Source organism: Balaenoptera musculus, chromosome 4 (assembly GCF_009873245.2).
Source record: "Balaenoptera musculus isolate JJ_BM4_2016_0621 chromosome 4, mBalMus1.pri.v3, whole genome shotgun sequence".
NCBI classification, from domain to species: Eukaryota; Metazoa; Chordata; class Mammalia; order Artiodactyla; family Balaenopteridae; genus Balaenoptera; species Balaenoptera musculus.
This window is the reverse complement of record NC_045788.1, coordinates 98,424,583-98,441,769: the sequence shown is the minus strand read 5'-3', so window position 1 is coordinate 98,441,769 and position 17,187 is coordinate 98,424,583.

Here is a 17,187-nt window from a genome sequence, read left to right as displayed (position 1 = left end):
TGTTTTCACAGGAGCATTTTCTTTGTCCTGTTGACTGTTTGGATAAATGTTTACAACCAAGATTGTTACTAAATGTCTGAATTGTGCTGAGGAGACTTTCTTCTTTTCCCTGAATGGAAGTGCTTTGGATACATTTTTCTATCCTGTAAGCTTCTTTCAGTGAGTCATGTCAGTCAAATGTAGCTCTCAGGTTTATTACTCCTATTTCCTTAATATTTATAAATTATTTCTTTAGGTATCTGTTATGGCAAATTTAAGACAGAAGTGTTAGAACCTAATTTATAGAAGATATTGAATTTCTACTAGTGGATAATGCTGTTAAATAGTTTTTCTTGGCATATTTCAGCAACATGGCTGGCTGTGATCATTTTCCATTTGCCTCTTCCTCCATTACAAGCATTTCTCTCTCCTTCTACCTCTCCTTCCCCACCCCGCCCTCCTTGGATTTTCTAGGAACATAAGAAATGTAACCAGTGCACTTTCTTCTGGGTCAGAACAAGGAGGCTTCAGCTTGACATTTTATCTCTGATGGAAGCTGCAAAGGATTTAAGTGAAAAGTGCCCTCCGTAAGATCAACATCATGCCGAGAAATTAGAGGATTAATTACACGTGAATGGTTAGCAGAGAACTGAAAATTGAACATACCAGAGTATTTGCAATAATATGATTTAGGTGTGCAGTAGCTGCATGCCTACCCTGCTCTATATGCCTGTATTCTTTCCTCTGGGACCTTTGCTGGCAGCACAGTCCAGAATTAAACATATAGAGTTGAAATGTTGTTTGGCTTCTGAGAAATTGAGTTGTTTCATGAGCTCATGGAAACAGTTCTGGACCAGACAGTTGTATACAACTTGAAAGTGCTATATAACCTCCAGTAAGGCTCCTGACCTCTTTAGGTCTCAGTCTCCTTGTCTGGAGCAGAAGATGTTTAGGTCTTGTTACATGCATAAAGGTTGACAGTTCTTCCAAATTCTCATTGTCTGCCGCGCCCTCTCATCTCACAGCCAAATTCTAAGTCCTTAATCCCTAGATCACTTCCTATTATAAGGGGGAGAGGAAACTGATGACTACAGAATTCCTGTCTGGGACAGCATTGTCTGTGCTGAGCAGGAGTGTGCTTTAAAGGGTGTGCTTCACACCCGCTTACCCTGCCCAGCCATGCCTTTATGAACTGGGGCTGGGTGAAGAGCTCCAGTTCTGTTCTGTGAAAGGAGCTAATGGGACCTTGGAGGGGGAGGGTGATCTTACCAGGAAGGAGATGGGGGAGGCCAGAGGAGATAAAACTGGCCAGCGATTTGAACGGAAGCTGGAGCTGAGGAGAGGCGAGAAATAGTGCAAATTCCCCAGTGGTTGGAATGCAAAGATGCTTTGAAAGACAGAGATAGTTTGATAAATAATTCTAGTTGTTTGAGGCGTATGCCACCCCCATACCACCTTCCTCCCAAATTCTTCATTAAGTTTGCTATAGTCACAGCCTAGATTGGGTGAAACTTTGGGAAAAGGGGAGTTGCACACAAGTTGGACAGGGCACGATGAGGTTGTAGAGCTTACTGATCCTATATGGAAAAGGGCTGCCTCCTCAGGAGGTGAGATGACAGCGGAGATCAAAAATTCAGAGAAAGAAGGAGACTCCTAGAACCAGAGATTTCGTGAAACCTAAACCGCTACGCCACTCCCCATTTCTTGACAAGAGACTAGGATTCCATCCCTAGGTAAGTCAGGATATTCGAACAATTTTATTTAAGTATTAAAGGACCAGGTGATTGTAGCAAGCTAGAAGATTTGGAATCATCCAGGTAGCTGACATCTATTATACTAGGACAAGTGAATAATAATACAATAATTCTACTTTTTATTTTCTAGGATCCAAGAGAATAGAATTAGGGGTTTTTTTTTTCTATTTTTTTTTTTAACATCTTTATTGGAGTGTAATTGCTTTACAATGGTGTGTTAGTTTCTGCTTTATAACAAAGTGAATCAGCTATACATATACATACATCCCCATATCTCCTCCCTCTTGCGTCTTACTCCCACCCTCCCTATCCCACCCCTCTAGGTGGTCACAAAGCACCGAGCTGATCTCCCTGTGCTATGCGGCTGCTTCCCACTAGCTATCTATTTTACATTTAGTAGTGTATATATGTCCCTGCCACTCTCTCACTTTGTCCCAGCTTACCCTTCCCCTTCCCCATGTCCTCAAGTCCATTCTCTACGTCTGCGTCTTTATTCCTGTCCTGCCCCTAGGTTCTTCAGAACCCTTTTTTTTTTTTTTAGATTCCATATATATGTGTTAGCATGCGGTATTTGTTTTTCTCTTTCTGACTTACTTCACTCTGTATGACAGACTCGAGGTCCATCCACCTCACTACAAATAACTCAATTTCATTTCTTTTTATGGCTGAATAAAATTCCATTGTATATATGTGCCACATCTTCTTTATTAGGGATTGTTTTTAATGTGCATATTACTTCTTTCAACGATTCCTTTTGCATCCTTTAATTAAATTCTAATTTAGATTCTTTAAATGCAATAAGTCAGTAAAATAGGAACTAATATTTTAAATAATTGCAAGCCTTTGGAAATTTAGTGTTTAAAAGGAATACCTAAGTCTTCTAAAACAAGTATATCATCTCCTTCATATCCTATTCACAGACTAGCTAATGTTACCCTGCCTTTCAACACAATAAGATATAAATGAGATGCAGAATATGTTATACATTTTCATTTAAACAGATCTTTTTATTTGGGGTATTCTATTAACCATGGTTTGTGAAGTGACAGATTGTGGACTAAAAGGAAATAATATATTGTTCAGATTAACCTGATTTGCCATGAGCTTCTGCATTAATCATCCGGTTTTAATACCAATAGAAGTAATGCTTTACATTTGACTGACATACACTATCATTTTGCTCATAGTTAACATACTGCACAAAAGTGAAAATGTGAGGGATTTTTCTGGAGGATTGATTGCAGACCAAGATAACTCCTAGGAGAGAAACAAAGCAGAATATAATCTCCCTGACTTAGGTAATTTTTTTTTTAATCTTGAAGGACAGTACATGCCTAGTGCTCATACAATTTTGAATAAATAAAACTATTTTCTCACCATATATCTGACATTATTTACTGGTGATCCCTTTAAATCAAAGCTTAGCTCCCATTTGTAGATCTGAGAATATGTAGATTCATTTTGGATAAATATAATCATTGTATTTGCTACTACTGACTTGACTAAAATGGAGGGTGAGAGAAGGCCTTGGTAAAATATATAAATTATTAAGTTACAAAAAGTCATAAGTAACAAAATATCATGGATTTCCTATTTACCTAGATCTCATTTGGAAGATGCTCAGGTATTAACAGCCCCATCTAATGATAAAGTTTAACTATTTGTTTAGCTGTTTGATTTGAAACAGTAAAAGTGATTTTATTTCCCCCAAATCAAATAGCAGACATAAGGTAATTCAGGATTCAGTTTGGTCTTTTTGTCATGTACGATTATTCACATATGTAAAAATAATATTAACAAAGTAATTCCTATCACAATATAAATATATCCACTCACTCTAGAAACTGTTAGATAGTCACATATGCATGGAATTAATTAAATCACCTACAAAATAATATCCCCAACAGAGAGCCATGCAATACTGTATATAATTAAATTGAAATTCTCTCGTAGTGAACAAACTCTTAACAGCCATTCATACATGCTTATGGCAGCTGCCCATTTAGAGAAATTAAACATAGCCCAGAATGAAATTTTTTAACACCATCTGTGTCCTAATGGAAAACAAAATGAAACAAACAAGCCATGTTTAAAGATCCGTTAGGGCTTCCCTGGTGGCGCAGTGGTTGAGAATCTGCCTGCCAATGCAGGGGACACGGGTTCGAGCCCTGGTCTGGGAAGATCCCACGTGCCGCGGACAGACTGGGCCCGTGAGCCACAATTGCTGAGCCTGCGCGTCTGGAGCCTGTGCTCCGCAACAAGAGAGGCCACGATAGTGAGAGGCCCGCGCACCGCGATGAAGAGTGGCCCCCACTTGCCGCAATTAGAGGAAGCCCTTGCACAGAAACGAAGACCCAACACAGCCTAAATAAATAAATAAACTTACAAAAAAAAAAAAAAGAAGATCCGTTAAAATATTACACTGAAATCCCATCTGTAATCACATATTCTCTCCTGAAAGTTACTTCCCAACATTTATGTCTATATATTCTGTGTGTAGAGAATTTAAGCCCTTCTTTACCTGTCAAGATTTTTTTTCCTGGTCCTAGAATCATTTTCAAAGTTGTGAATCTCATTCCATTCTATCATATGAAATAAATCCCACCTTTATTTTCCCAAACCAAATCAGTACAAGAGGCGGCTAACATTCATGAAAGGTAGAGTGAGTAACCTCTAAATATCTTTCTTTAAAAATTATCTTCATGGACTTGAGGTAGCTAATAAATAAGAAAACTGTATTTAGGAGAAGTCAGTATGAATTGTCACTGATAATATCTTGAGAATGTAAAATATCCTTGAAAAAACATGTAAAAAACCTCGGAATTCTACAGCTTACCAATGAATGTTAATTTTTTCTCCATCAGGTTTCCAAATTGATTTAAAAACAAGCTGCATAAAAATTATGACACAATTTTCTGGACTGTGGAATAAATGAGCTACTCTACTGAGATGGTGAGTTCCAACAGAATCACCTGATGGGGCTTCACAAGTTCTGTGAGCCCCCTTATGTAAACCTGTGGACTCCTTTGAGTAGTGGTGGGGAAAATATGGAGAACCATTGGGCTAGAAGATTTAATTCTGGCAACCAGGCAGTGTGAGTTCATTAGGGTCTTTGGCTTTTTCAGATTTACGTTGAAAAATCCTTATATGTCTGTTTCTGCCAAGCTTGTGTCCATTCTAAGCTGTATATCTTCCATCTTCTATCTGCTTTGCTGTAAGAGTCTAAAAGAAAACACTTTGATCCGTTAATGGAATGTAGTTGACCCAGTGCCCTCTCTGTCACAATGTTGATTCACAGCCGCCAGGAGCAATGGGCAGCAAGCCAGGCTGCAGACAGTGTCTAAACCCCGGCAACAGGTCAGATGCAGTGCTTGCTTAATGGGCCCCTCGGTCTCCAGCAAGCAGCTTGCCTGTCACAGTGGGTACAGCTTTCTCATGGTAGGAATTAGTTGCACACAATTTCCTGTCACCAGGATTCATCATAAGGCTGTTTGTGATCAGGATGAGGTACTCTCCTACAGCAACTGAAGAATCATGTACTCTAATACTGGGTCACCTCCCATGATAAGGGACCCCAACCAGAAGAGGAAGAGAAGGCGACTCACATTTAGTGAGCATGTACCTCTACTAGGCATTTTGCATGTTATTGATGTTTCATGGCATCTCAGTGAACTATAATTATTCACACATGGACACACTTGTTCAGTGATTAGGCCAGGACTCAGCTGGGTTGAGATTCCAAGCCTGCCTCATGTGAGCCATCATGTTTTTTCCGCTTGACCGCACTGCCTCCATATTATTCTGAGAATTTTGCTTATATCATTCAGTGACCTAGATATTTTCTAAAGCCTGCTACCAACAGGCAACAAGTACCTAATAAAAGTGCATTTTAATTTTTTTGTTACAAAATTGTCATTTGATACAAATGGTTATTTTGAAAACTGTGCTCGTAAATGTCCATTTTATCTCTTGTATTTTCTAAAAGTTCATAAAAAATTTGTCTTGACTATTTTGAAATGTGCGCAAGCCCAGGTCCTGGAGTTGTATAGCATTGAATTTAGTGTTCAGAGAATGTATTGGCATTCCTTATCTTTGCCGAACGGAGTCCCACAAGGGATTAAAGATTCTGAGAGATTAATTTCCAGTTAAAAATGGTGGATTGACCACAAATGTTTATTCTCTCCTCAAAATGATATTAAAATGACATTAGAAGAATTAGGAAAGTATATACCAATAAGGACAAGGGCTAGAGTTTTGTAAATTGAGGGACTATCAGGCAGAAGGGCTGGAATTTAAGAATCAGAGCTGAAAATGGGGGGGGAGAGGCGGCAAATAAATGAAAGTCTACATATTGAACTACAGGACTCTAGTGCCCTTTCACCATCCTGCTTTCACAATTCCAAAGACCAAGCCACAATGTGTATCTAAAAAATAAATGAAATGTTCTGAAACTTTCTGAGATTCTGGAACATTCTCCCATGCCAGTACTATGCTACTTAAATTTTGTCTTGGGCCTGATGAGGGTCTCAGTGAAGCAGGCTTGGTAGTGGGTACTTTCATCCCATATCCCTGGAGTCCCAATGCTCTGTTTGCATTTTAACAGCTACTTACTAGGTGGGCGAGAGCATGTACTGACTTGGTGCCAACCTAAGTGGCAGGCTCTTTTCCACTGAGCCAGTTTGACAACAAAACTGTGAAATTTTCTAATGAAACATATGAGAATTCTGTGATCAAATAAACTAGGTCCTGATGGCATTTCTTTTCAACTACCAGTAGATCTTAGAATAACCCTTCACTACCATAACCCCAAAAGGGACAATTTCTCTGTCAGAAGTCATGCTTGTGTCTCTCCTTTGCCCCACCTCCTTCCCTCCTCCACGCTTTCAGCTGCTTTGTTACATCCAACTGCGTGAAGTCCACCTACACCTCCCCACAGTGTGAATAAATGGCATGATACAAACTATGAAAAGTTACTGGAAATCACAAATATTACTTTACGCTGTTGGCTTCTCTTAGCCTAGGTTAAAGGTTTTCGAGACTCCCTTCTGGGAGCTTAATTTTTTTCCCTTAAACCTTACTGTGAAGTGATCCATAGACCATTGCTTTAAGATCACAGGGATCTTAAGATCCAGGCTTAACTTAACTGTGAATGTCATTCTGCATACATGCTTACATTCTAAGTTACTGAATTGGCTGCTAGAGATCATGGACTATTTCATACTAATTTTAGTGTCTCTTGCCAGTAGACAGCACATAGTAGGTTTTCCGTAAAAGTTTGGTGAATTAATAATGTATCAATGAAAGAATCGTGACTCTTTTGACTCAGAAAAATTGTCTTCTGTTTTAGACTCTAGGTACCATCCTTCTATTTCCAGGTTTTGCCACTAGTTTCTGTCCTAAAGCCCATGTTACAGGATAAAAATAAAAAATAAACCCCTATTTAGTAAAGTCTACATATTCAGGTTTCTGTTATTTGCAACCAAATGCAATCCTAACTGATGTGCATGTGTGTGGGGAGGGAAGCACCACAACCCTGCTGAAACAAGAAATGAGGCAGGTCCACAGTGCACATATTCTAAGATGACTTAGAATATGTTCAAGTCATCATATCAATATCTATATTTCAAAAGATAAAATCTTTTGAAAAGATTTTGTTGTAAATTGGCATAAGAGTTGCTTTCATGAATGCTGAATATAGAATTAAAGACTGCTATTCCCTATTTCCTAATCTGATTAAATGAATATTAAGTAATTTATAATATGTTTAAGCATATTCCTCTCAATACTATAGTAAAATACAAATATGAATAAAGAATGGCTCTCTCATAAGTTTGGGAAGTTTATTAGAGATGACTGGACAGCCATACAAATATATGTGATACAAAGTGGAGTCCTGTGCATACCATGAAATAGGTGTAGATGTAGTGGTTAGAGACATTGCATTTTGTTGGAGGAATCTGGAAAGCTTCAGAGAAGAGGCCTTGAAGATTAACAGGATTTCAGTAGGTTGAAAGGTTAGGACATGATCACAGAAGAGAATGGTGTAGACAAAGGCATGAAGGTGGGAACATGCAAAGTATGATCTTAAGAATTACTAGCTACCATTCAAACTATACTGTTCTTTTTCCAGCTCCTGACAACTGTCAAAATATCATTTTAGATCATTAAGATCCCTCATTTACATTTTAATTCAGCCACCCCTGACCCTTTTGTCAAAGAAAATTTTATTTCTCCATTTAGTTCTAGCAACAAAAGGAGGGACTTGAAGACATTGTAATTTGTGGGTATTAATGTAAATGAATTCCTCATTTTTACCCACTGTCTGTGAGAGAGTTTGGAATGTACTAGTACTATATTTATTTTCCATGATGATTTGAAAGATGCCTGTTTTAACGATATCAGGATTATAATAAATGCAATCTCCTTGACTATCCTTGCCCACTATATAACATGTGATGGTCTTTAATTGTACTCCTTGTCAAGCAAAAGAATATTATACGAAGGCAGTGATAGGGCCTGTGAACTGATAAGAATGTATTTTGTGAATTTTCCCACAGTGTGGGAGAATCCCTAATGAATCTTTTTTCACCACTTTATCTTATTTGCTTTTTAATTTAATTTGGTTTTTTTTAACTTTAGCTTTATTTTTGGCTGCGTTTCACGTTCATTGCTGCGCACGGGCTTTCTCTAGTTGTGGTGAGTGAGGGCTACTCTTCACTGCGGTGTGCGGGCTTCTCATTGCAGTGGCTTCTCTTATTGCAGAGCAGGGGCTCCAGGCACGCGGGCTTCAGTAGTTGCGGCATGCAGGCTCAGTAGTTGTGGCTCGCAGGCTCTAGAGCACAGGCTCAGTAGTTGTGGTGCACGGGCTTAGACGCTCCGCGGCATGTGGGATCTTCCCGGACCAGGGATCGAACCTGTGTCCTCTGCATTGGCAGGCGGATTCTTAAACACTGTGCCACCAGGGAAGCCCCTTCCTTAGTTTTTAAATGCAGTCTATGATATACTTTGTTCCTTGATGGTGGGATGGAGAGATTATCTTTCTTCAAGTTTGCCAAGTAATGAATACCATGGACTTCTTGGCACATAACCTGAATAAACCATATGAATGATTGAACAGACTGTAGGGATTTCAGAAAAGAAATGTAATTAATTAAAAGTGTGTATATCAAAAATTATATTCTCTGTGGGCACAGAGAAGCTGGAATAATGCTACTTTTGAGGCTGCCACATGTAGATTGTGTATTGTTCAACTCTAGAGAGTGGCGTTCGCATTGTAGTCTGTGCGATGGCACCCTTGTCGCTGGGTGGTGCACAGCCTCCAAGGCCATACAAAGCAGCCCAAGCCATTCTTTGGGTTGTCTTTTGTTTTACTTATTGTAGCTGAAGGAGTCTCTTGCCAAGTTTCCCTGTGTATTTTGCCTTTCCTCCAGCTCTTACTTTTCCTGGTGCTTTGGCAGTGGTATCTGTTGGCAGCCCTGTTATCCTGGGCTGTCTTTGGCTGTGTCCTTGAGTCCCTAGATTACCTTGAAAACTGACATTCATATACCCACAGTCTTTGCTGGGCGATTAGTAGGGATATTTTCTCTGTTACCATTTTTTTCTCTGTTTGGATGCCAAGGTCTTCCCCTGCCTGTGACTTTTTGCTTCAAAGAGAACCATAATTTGTCTTTGTGTCCTTTTATTAGGGTGACTGTATCATATACTGTCCAATCGAAGACACTTTAAAATATATCATATGGTCATCCTAATACAAGGACCAAAGACCAAACATGATTCTCTGAGAAGGAGCTATTGATAATGACACTGGAATAACAAGTACAAACTGGACTGTCCTGGGTACTCTTGGGTATCTGATCACCTACCTTTCTCTTTCCCCAGGCTGATGTGCAGCAGGTTCACACCTTTTTTTTTTTTTTTTTTTTTTTAAATGTATTTTTCTTAACCATATTTGCTTATTTATTTATTTATTTATGGCTGTGCTGGGTCTTTGTTTCTGTGCGAGGGCTTTCTCCAGTTGCGGTGAGCGGGGGCCACTCTTCATCGCGGTGCGCGGGGCCTCTCACTGTCGCGGCCTCTCCCGTTGCGGAGCACAGGCTCCAGATGCGCAGGCTCAGTAGTTGTGGCTCACGGGCCTAGTTGCTCCGCGGCATGTGGGATCCTCCCAGACCAGGGCTCGAACCCGTGTCCCCTGCATTGGCAGGCAGATTCTCAACCACTGCGCCACCAGGGAAGCCCAGGTTCACACCTTTGAGGGTAGAAGCTATGTATGGGATATTTCTATTCAGTAAATAAGTAGCCAATGCACCCTCACTATTATGGCACTTCCCCCAGGACTCTCCAGACCGCTCCCTACCCCTCCCACTCTTCAGCATCTAAACAGGATGGTCTTGGCATGGCTGGAGGCCCTCTAGGGCCAGTACGAGGCCTAAGGTTTGCATCTGCTCTGATAGGGGCCTGTACCATACCAGTTACTAAATACTTTTGATATTACCCCAGTCCTTTTACTATCTACCTACAAAGTCTCCTTTTGTCTTACATTGTCATTCAATCAACCTAGTCTCAGGACTGTAAAGATACCCAAGCTTCAGTTTTCTCTTTTATCCTTACATGCATGTGTGTCATATTCAATTTTGTAGCTGTTATTTGTATACATCATAAATAGCAAGATATTTTTTCTGACTCAAGGAGAGGAGGGTATTTGATTTGGTTATCAACATCACAGAACCGTAGTGTGATTATGGTTACTTCAAGCAAGGGGCTTTGAAAGGAGAGCTCTGTCTCTCTTCATAATCACAGCATTTTAGAAAGATTGTTTCTGTCTGTGAATCCACTCCCCTGACTGGAATGTGGAGAAGACGATTGGTCTCCGTGAATAAGATTAGGAAAACTAAAGGAGAGTTTCAGAGAGTTAGGGCTAAAAAGAGGGAAGAAAACAATTGTGTTTTTTTTGCTCAAAAGTCACATGCCAAATATTTCAGATTACTAGGTCAAACGAAGAACTTCTGAGAAGAAGTAGAGAAAAAGAAAAAATTGAAATTTTGTGATTGGTGAAAAAAAAGTCCCTTTTTTGAGAGCATCAGTTATGAAACTAGGATAAAATTCCCCACACAGCAGTTGTGAATTGAAGGATGAGCTCTGGATCAAAAACTGATATATTCATGGCTTTATATAAATTTGGGACCTGAAATATTTAACATGCTAAGAGGTGTTTAGCAAAGACTTCTTTGGAAATTTGGTGTCTTTTTGTCATGCCCAGAACTGAGGTTGAGACAGGCAAAAGGGGAGCATAGAAAGTCTAGGAATGTGGCGATGCTGTGGAAAGAGCACGTGACCTAGAGTCAAATGAAAATCTGGGTTCAAATCCCAGCTCTGCCCCTTGCTAACTAGCCTCTCTGTGCAGCGACTTCCTCACCTTAGAACAAAGCAAAAAATACTTCTTCTATGAAGTTGTCAAGATTTTACAACTTAATGTACACAAAATGCCTACTAGCATGCCTGCTCCACAGTAACTGCTTAATAAATTTGTACTTTAGAATGTGGGATATTTTGATGCAGAATATAGGTACTAAGGAAATAATGTTTAAGAAAGAATTTAAGGCAAAGAGAAAGGAAGGATAAATGTGATCTGAAAACTGGATGTGCCTCCATGCATGGGGGTCTATGGAGTGTGTGGAGAGGTGAAGAAAAGGACAGAATGAAGGAAGGAGAAAGAATGAAGCTGGCACTCCTGGAGGAGTTGATTTCATATATCACATTAAGACCAAAGAGCATCCTGGCATATACATGATGCCCTCGCTTCTCTGAAGATAAAAGGGAGAACTGTGGCAATTTCTGGCCCTAGAGAGAGAAGAAAGGCGTAATGTTAGAATGGCTGCACCCCAGCTTCAGTGTTTAGATGAGAAGTTTATAACCTTGAGGTCCATGGACTCTTAGAGGAGGTATTAAGTGTGCTTCAGGAGCTCCTGCGAACCCCCTGAAATTGTGTGAAAACTTTGGTACATATTTGTGTTTTCTGGGAACAGGCTCCATTGTGTTCCTCAGATTCAACAAGAGCAGTCCTGGCAGTTAACTCCCTCATTCTATGGCTCCCCACTGTGTAGCAGCGATATAGTTTTGGGAAATAATATCTGCTCTAGGGAGGTGTGCTTGACCTAAGGATAACCCTGTGCCTCTTTGCAATAATTGGTTTAAATTAGAGAGAATAGAAAAATAAACTTGATGTACCCATCGCTGAGCGTTTTTCCTAACTCTTGAGAGAGAAAAACTGCCCTTCAACTAAAGGCACAGTCTGAGGAAGCATGTGGCCCAGCCTGGAAATCAGCCTACAACTATGAAAGGATGAGTCTGAGACTGTGGATTGAAGAGCAGAGAGATGGAAAGAACTGGAGTCCTCATGACATTGCTGAGCTCTTGGTTCAACCATGTCCTGAAGCCTGACCTCCATCTGGACTTCCCCTCCTGTGACTGATAAATGTTATGTAAATGAACTTGGATAGGGTTTTCTGTTACTTTTAAACAATCATATCTGAATGGATATAGTGACCCCCAAAGTTGAGAGCCAGTGGCTTATACCACATTAAAAGGAGAAGTATCATAGGGAATGTTTAAATGAACTGTTTCATGGTTAAAGCCATTTCAGTATAACTGGATAATGATGTATTTGTATACTTTACCTCATCTACAGTGGTTAAATAATTTGTGCTTTTCACTTTAGTACAAGGAATGCCCTTGAACCCTTTTATAGTGGTAATGGGATGAAGCAGCACTATCACATAAAAAGAGGTGGTGGTGGGAAACTTAGGGAGTGTGCATGGGGGGGGGGGTCTTTAATTATGCAGTGTATGCATTTATGGTTTCACAATGGTTCAGAAAAAGTCATGTAGGGGGCTTCCCTCGTGGCGCGGTGGTTGAGAATCTGCCTGCTAATGCAGGGGACACGGGTTCGAGCCCTGGTCTGGGAAGATCCCACATGCCGTGAAGCAACTGGGCCCGTGAGCCACAACTACTGAGCCTGCGCGTCTGGAGCCTGTGCTCCGCAACAGGAGAGGCCGCGATAGTGAGAGGCCCGCACACCGCGATGAAGAGTGGCCCCCGCTTGCCGCAACTAGAGAAAGCCCTCGCACAGAAACGAAGAACCAACACAGCCAAAAATAAATAAATAAATAAAATTTAAGAAAAAAAAAAAGAAAAAGTCATGTCTACAAGAAATGTAATCAGGAATGTCTATGAGGCAACTGCCTCAAGGCATCACTGGGCAGGGAGCGATCTGCTTTTAGGTCTTGATCTACAGTGCTCCTTACTAGCCTTTTGCTCTAGAGGTAACTCTTCTGATTTGATGCCATTGGCAATTGGATGGTCTGTAGGCACCAACCCAGCTTGAGTTCTGCCCCTGCCTTTACAATCTACAAAGACACAGCTAAATCCTAATTTTAGTGGTGGACTATCCACCCTGTATCTTTCTGATATCCACCCCTCGTTCACACTGAAGAACGCTGGAAAGGCACATCATCTTGCTTTATCTCTAGCGCATGCTCACCTAAAGCCCACATTCTACTCAGAGCCCATGGAAACTTTCGACTGCTCTCTATACTAATTTAGGTCATGGAAGACTTGGGAAGTTGAGGAGGATTATTTTTGGCCCTCTCACGGATAGATCTGCTGTGCTGCTATCTCTATAGCCTTCTCCATAATTCTGTGAAACCGCCTCTTCCAACATTCTAGACAGAAAGCTAGGCAAATGTCTCTTCTACCCTTAGAACTCAAACTTAAAAGGAAATCTGAGGGGAATTCTGTGGGTCTGTCCTTACTGCTATCCTATTTGCATTTTTATCAATGACTTGGATTAATGAATAGAAATCACAGTATTCTAGTCTACAGATGATACAATGCTGGGAGAAACAGCTGAATATAAAATAATAGCTGCAAACCCTTGTCTAGTGCTTACTATATCCATTCTTCTACATACTTTACACACATTAGCTCATTTAATTCATATTTCATAGATGGGGAACTTCAAGTCACTTGCCCAAGGCCACTCGGCAAGGAAAGGATAGAGTTAAGGTTTGAATCCAAGTAGACTGGCTGTAAAGTACATGCTCTTAGTCATTCTGTTTTGATGCCCTCATCATGGTGTAATAGTTAAACCAATAGAATGGATATTTTAGATTTGCTAAAACAAACGGCAGAATACAGTAGGTAAGGAAAGGACTGATTTTATAATAGTTTATATGAAAAAGGACAAAGGTTTTTAGTTGGTCATAAACTGGATTTTAATGGGAATAAGCTGCTTCTAAAAAGGTTATCACAACCCCAGACCTCTGGTAAAGAACAACATGATTCAGCAGAGCGGAGGTAAGTGTTCCACTGTATTCTAACTACTCTGATTATGTAGATTATGCTGGAATATTTCATCTGTCTGGTGTCAGAGTTCACAGGCAATATTATCAGACTCAAGATGTCTTGGATATTAGCCAAAATGATGTTTGATCCAGTGACCACTCGATATGAAATGAGACAGAAGCTTGTCAAAGAGGGCATATAATAGCAGTTTTCTGATATTCCAAGAATATTCACAAGGAAGAGGTATGGTCTATGGTATGGTTAATATCTCAGCTCAAGACCAAAAGGAATCATCTAAATATTCAAAGTCTTCTGCAATAGTCAGGGCTGCCTTATTAAGCAGTGGGCTCCTAGACAATAGAAGGTTCAAGAAGTGTCTGGATGACTGTTTGTTGAACATCTCATTTGTGGGAAAATAATGTTAATTGGAGTACTGTTCCCACAAAGCTGTTTTAGGAATCTGGCTTTTCAAACGTAGTTTTTAGCCAAAAACCAGCTTTCCACACAATTGTTAACTGGAAAACATCAAATTAGGAAAGCTTTTTAAAACTCACATTAAGCATATAATAATGAACAATATTACCATTACATTTGAAAAAATAATACTTAAAATGAAACTCCTAAATTCCTTATCATATGTTTTGCAAAAATATTGAGAGCCCAATTTCAAATGGATGTTTTCCAGCCACTTCAGCGTGCTTAAGTGCTTTGTCTTTGAGAAAATGCTGCAATAAATAAAAGTAGTAAAGTTAAGTGGCTGAATACCCTGTCAAGATGCCCTGTACAGCGAGTGCACATGTGATAACTGAGGAAGGGAGAAAAGGTTAATGTAATTAGAGAAATGAATTCGGGATAACCCCAAAGAACATATCTGTGAGTCATCTATGTTCACATTTCTTTGAACTTTGTCTATCCCAAGGGAGATGAAGCAATTACATAGACATAATGTGTTACCCTTTCAGTACAATGCAACCTGCATTCCTCCATCCATTCATCATCATCAGTGGTATTTGTGTTCAGTGCTGTCATACAAGCTAGTTGCAAACAATTATTAAAAAGAAAACCGAAAGGTTATGCATTTAGGAGATAAAGCAAAACCAATTTTCACAATGTGCTATGAAGATGTCAATTCATCAAGCAGAAAAAATCACTAAGGAACTCCTCAAAGATACTCTCGCATCAAGAACTATCTCCAGAGACCTAAGAAGTAAATGAAGTGATTATCTGTCACTCACAACTTCCCTTCTCTGAAATGGAATCCACAGTGTCTGTGTTGTAGCTGCATAGCCGTTTTTCCTCTCCATTTGCTATTTTATCTACATTCTCATTCATTAATTGTGAAAGTCTTTTTCTCTGGACTTGTCCTCATTACCTGCATTTTTTCTTCAAAAACAAACAAAAATACTCTGTATTTCATTACCAGAGACATTTCATGTAGAAAACACCCTGTCTGGCACAGTGTTAAAACTATCCCTCCCAACTTCTTAGAAAAATAAAGGGAGTATTTTAAATATATATATTTCTTCCTCTTATCTCCTCTCCTCTCCTCTTCCTCCCCTCCCCTTCTCTTCTCTCCTTTTTTTCTCTCTTCTCTTTCTCCTTTCCCTCCACTCCCTTCCTCTTACTTCTCCTTCTCCTCCCCCCACTTCCTCCTCCTCTTCCTTTCCCCTCTGCCTCTGGAATTCATGTTTCCTTTCAAAATGAATTTTCTTCTACCTACCCCAATTAATTTCTCAAACTACTAATAAAATGGCACTTATATAGTGCTTGCTATGTGCCAGGGAGTGTACTAAACACATTACATATATTGGCTCATTTAATCTCCTCAACAATCTGAGGAGGTATGCAGTATTGTTACATCATTTATAGAAAGAAAACCAAGGCATGGAGAGGTTGTATAATTTTCCAACAGTCACATGGTAATGAGATCTGAAAACAGGCACCGTGGTTCAAAAGTTCATGCTTGAACCAGTGACATATACCACTTTTCTAACTTAAGGGTTTTCCAGAGCATGACTTCCTTAGACACTGATGAAGAAGGGAACTCACTTATGCTTTGCCCCTAATTTGTGCCAGGCACGCAACATATGTTATCTAGTTAGATCTCTGCAACAACACTACGAGTTAGGCATTATGATCCCTGCTTTATAGACAAGGTTAAAAAAATGCAAACTTACCTAATGTCACACTGTAAGTCACAGAGACAGATTTCTATCTAGCTAATTCTGTACATTACCCTCTTTAGGACATACTAGATTGTCACCTGTAACTCAAAATGGAGCAAGCAGCCTTTACTTGAGACCTCATCTTCAGCATTGTCTTCTCATTCTGATACCTTGACCTCTTGGACACTCTAGAAAAAACTTGAGTTAGCCAGTCAAGGCTTCATCTTTCTCTTTCAATTATCTCTCAAGAATTTACTCTCTTATCTGGGAGACTTAGGGGACCTATGACCTCAGCTGGTTCTGAGTCATGCTGCTGACTCTGATCTACATCACACATTTTTTTTTCTCTCTTTGTTATCCTGAATCCTGAAATGGGATATTGAGAGGCAATGATTAAAGAAGGACTGTATGCATTACATTATAAGAATTATTAGGTTGAACTACATGAAACAAAGTTTCATATTTTTTTCATATAAAAAAACTAATGTTTTTGTAGGTAAAATAAGTCAAATAGTGAAATTAATATGGGTCAACAGCTTATATATTTTATAATACCCATTTTTACTTTGATAATTTGTATACAAATAATTACAGAAAAGAGACCAATTTTTAAGGAAAGCATAATACTATTTTGAAAATATAATTGTCAGTATGTTTTATATAATTTTATTTCTTGTCTAAATCATTATTGGTGAACCAAGCAACCCTGGCAGCCTAGCATTTGCCATGCTGCTAAATCTCAAAGAAATTTTAAAAATACATTGAGTTTCATGAAAATTAAAATACAGCATATATAAATTTGTGGGATCTAGTTAAAGCAGTGCTGAGAGGAAATTTGTAGCACTGGATACCTTAGAAAAGAAGAAAAGTCTCAAATCAATAATATAACTTCCTGGGACTTCCCTGGTAGCGCAGTGGTTGAGAATCCGCCGGCCAATGCAGGGGACACG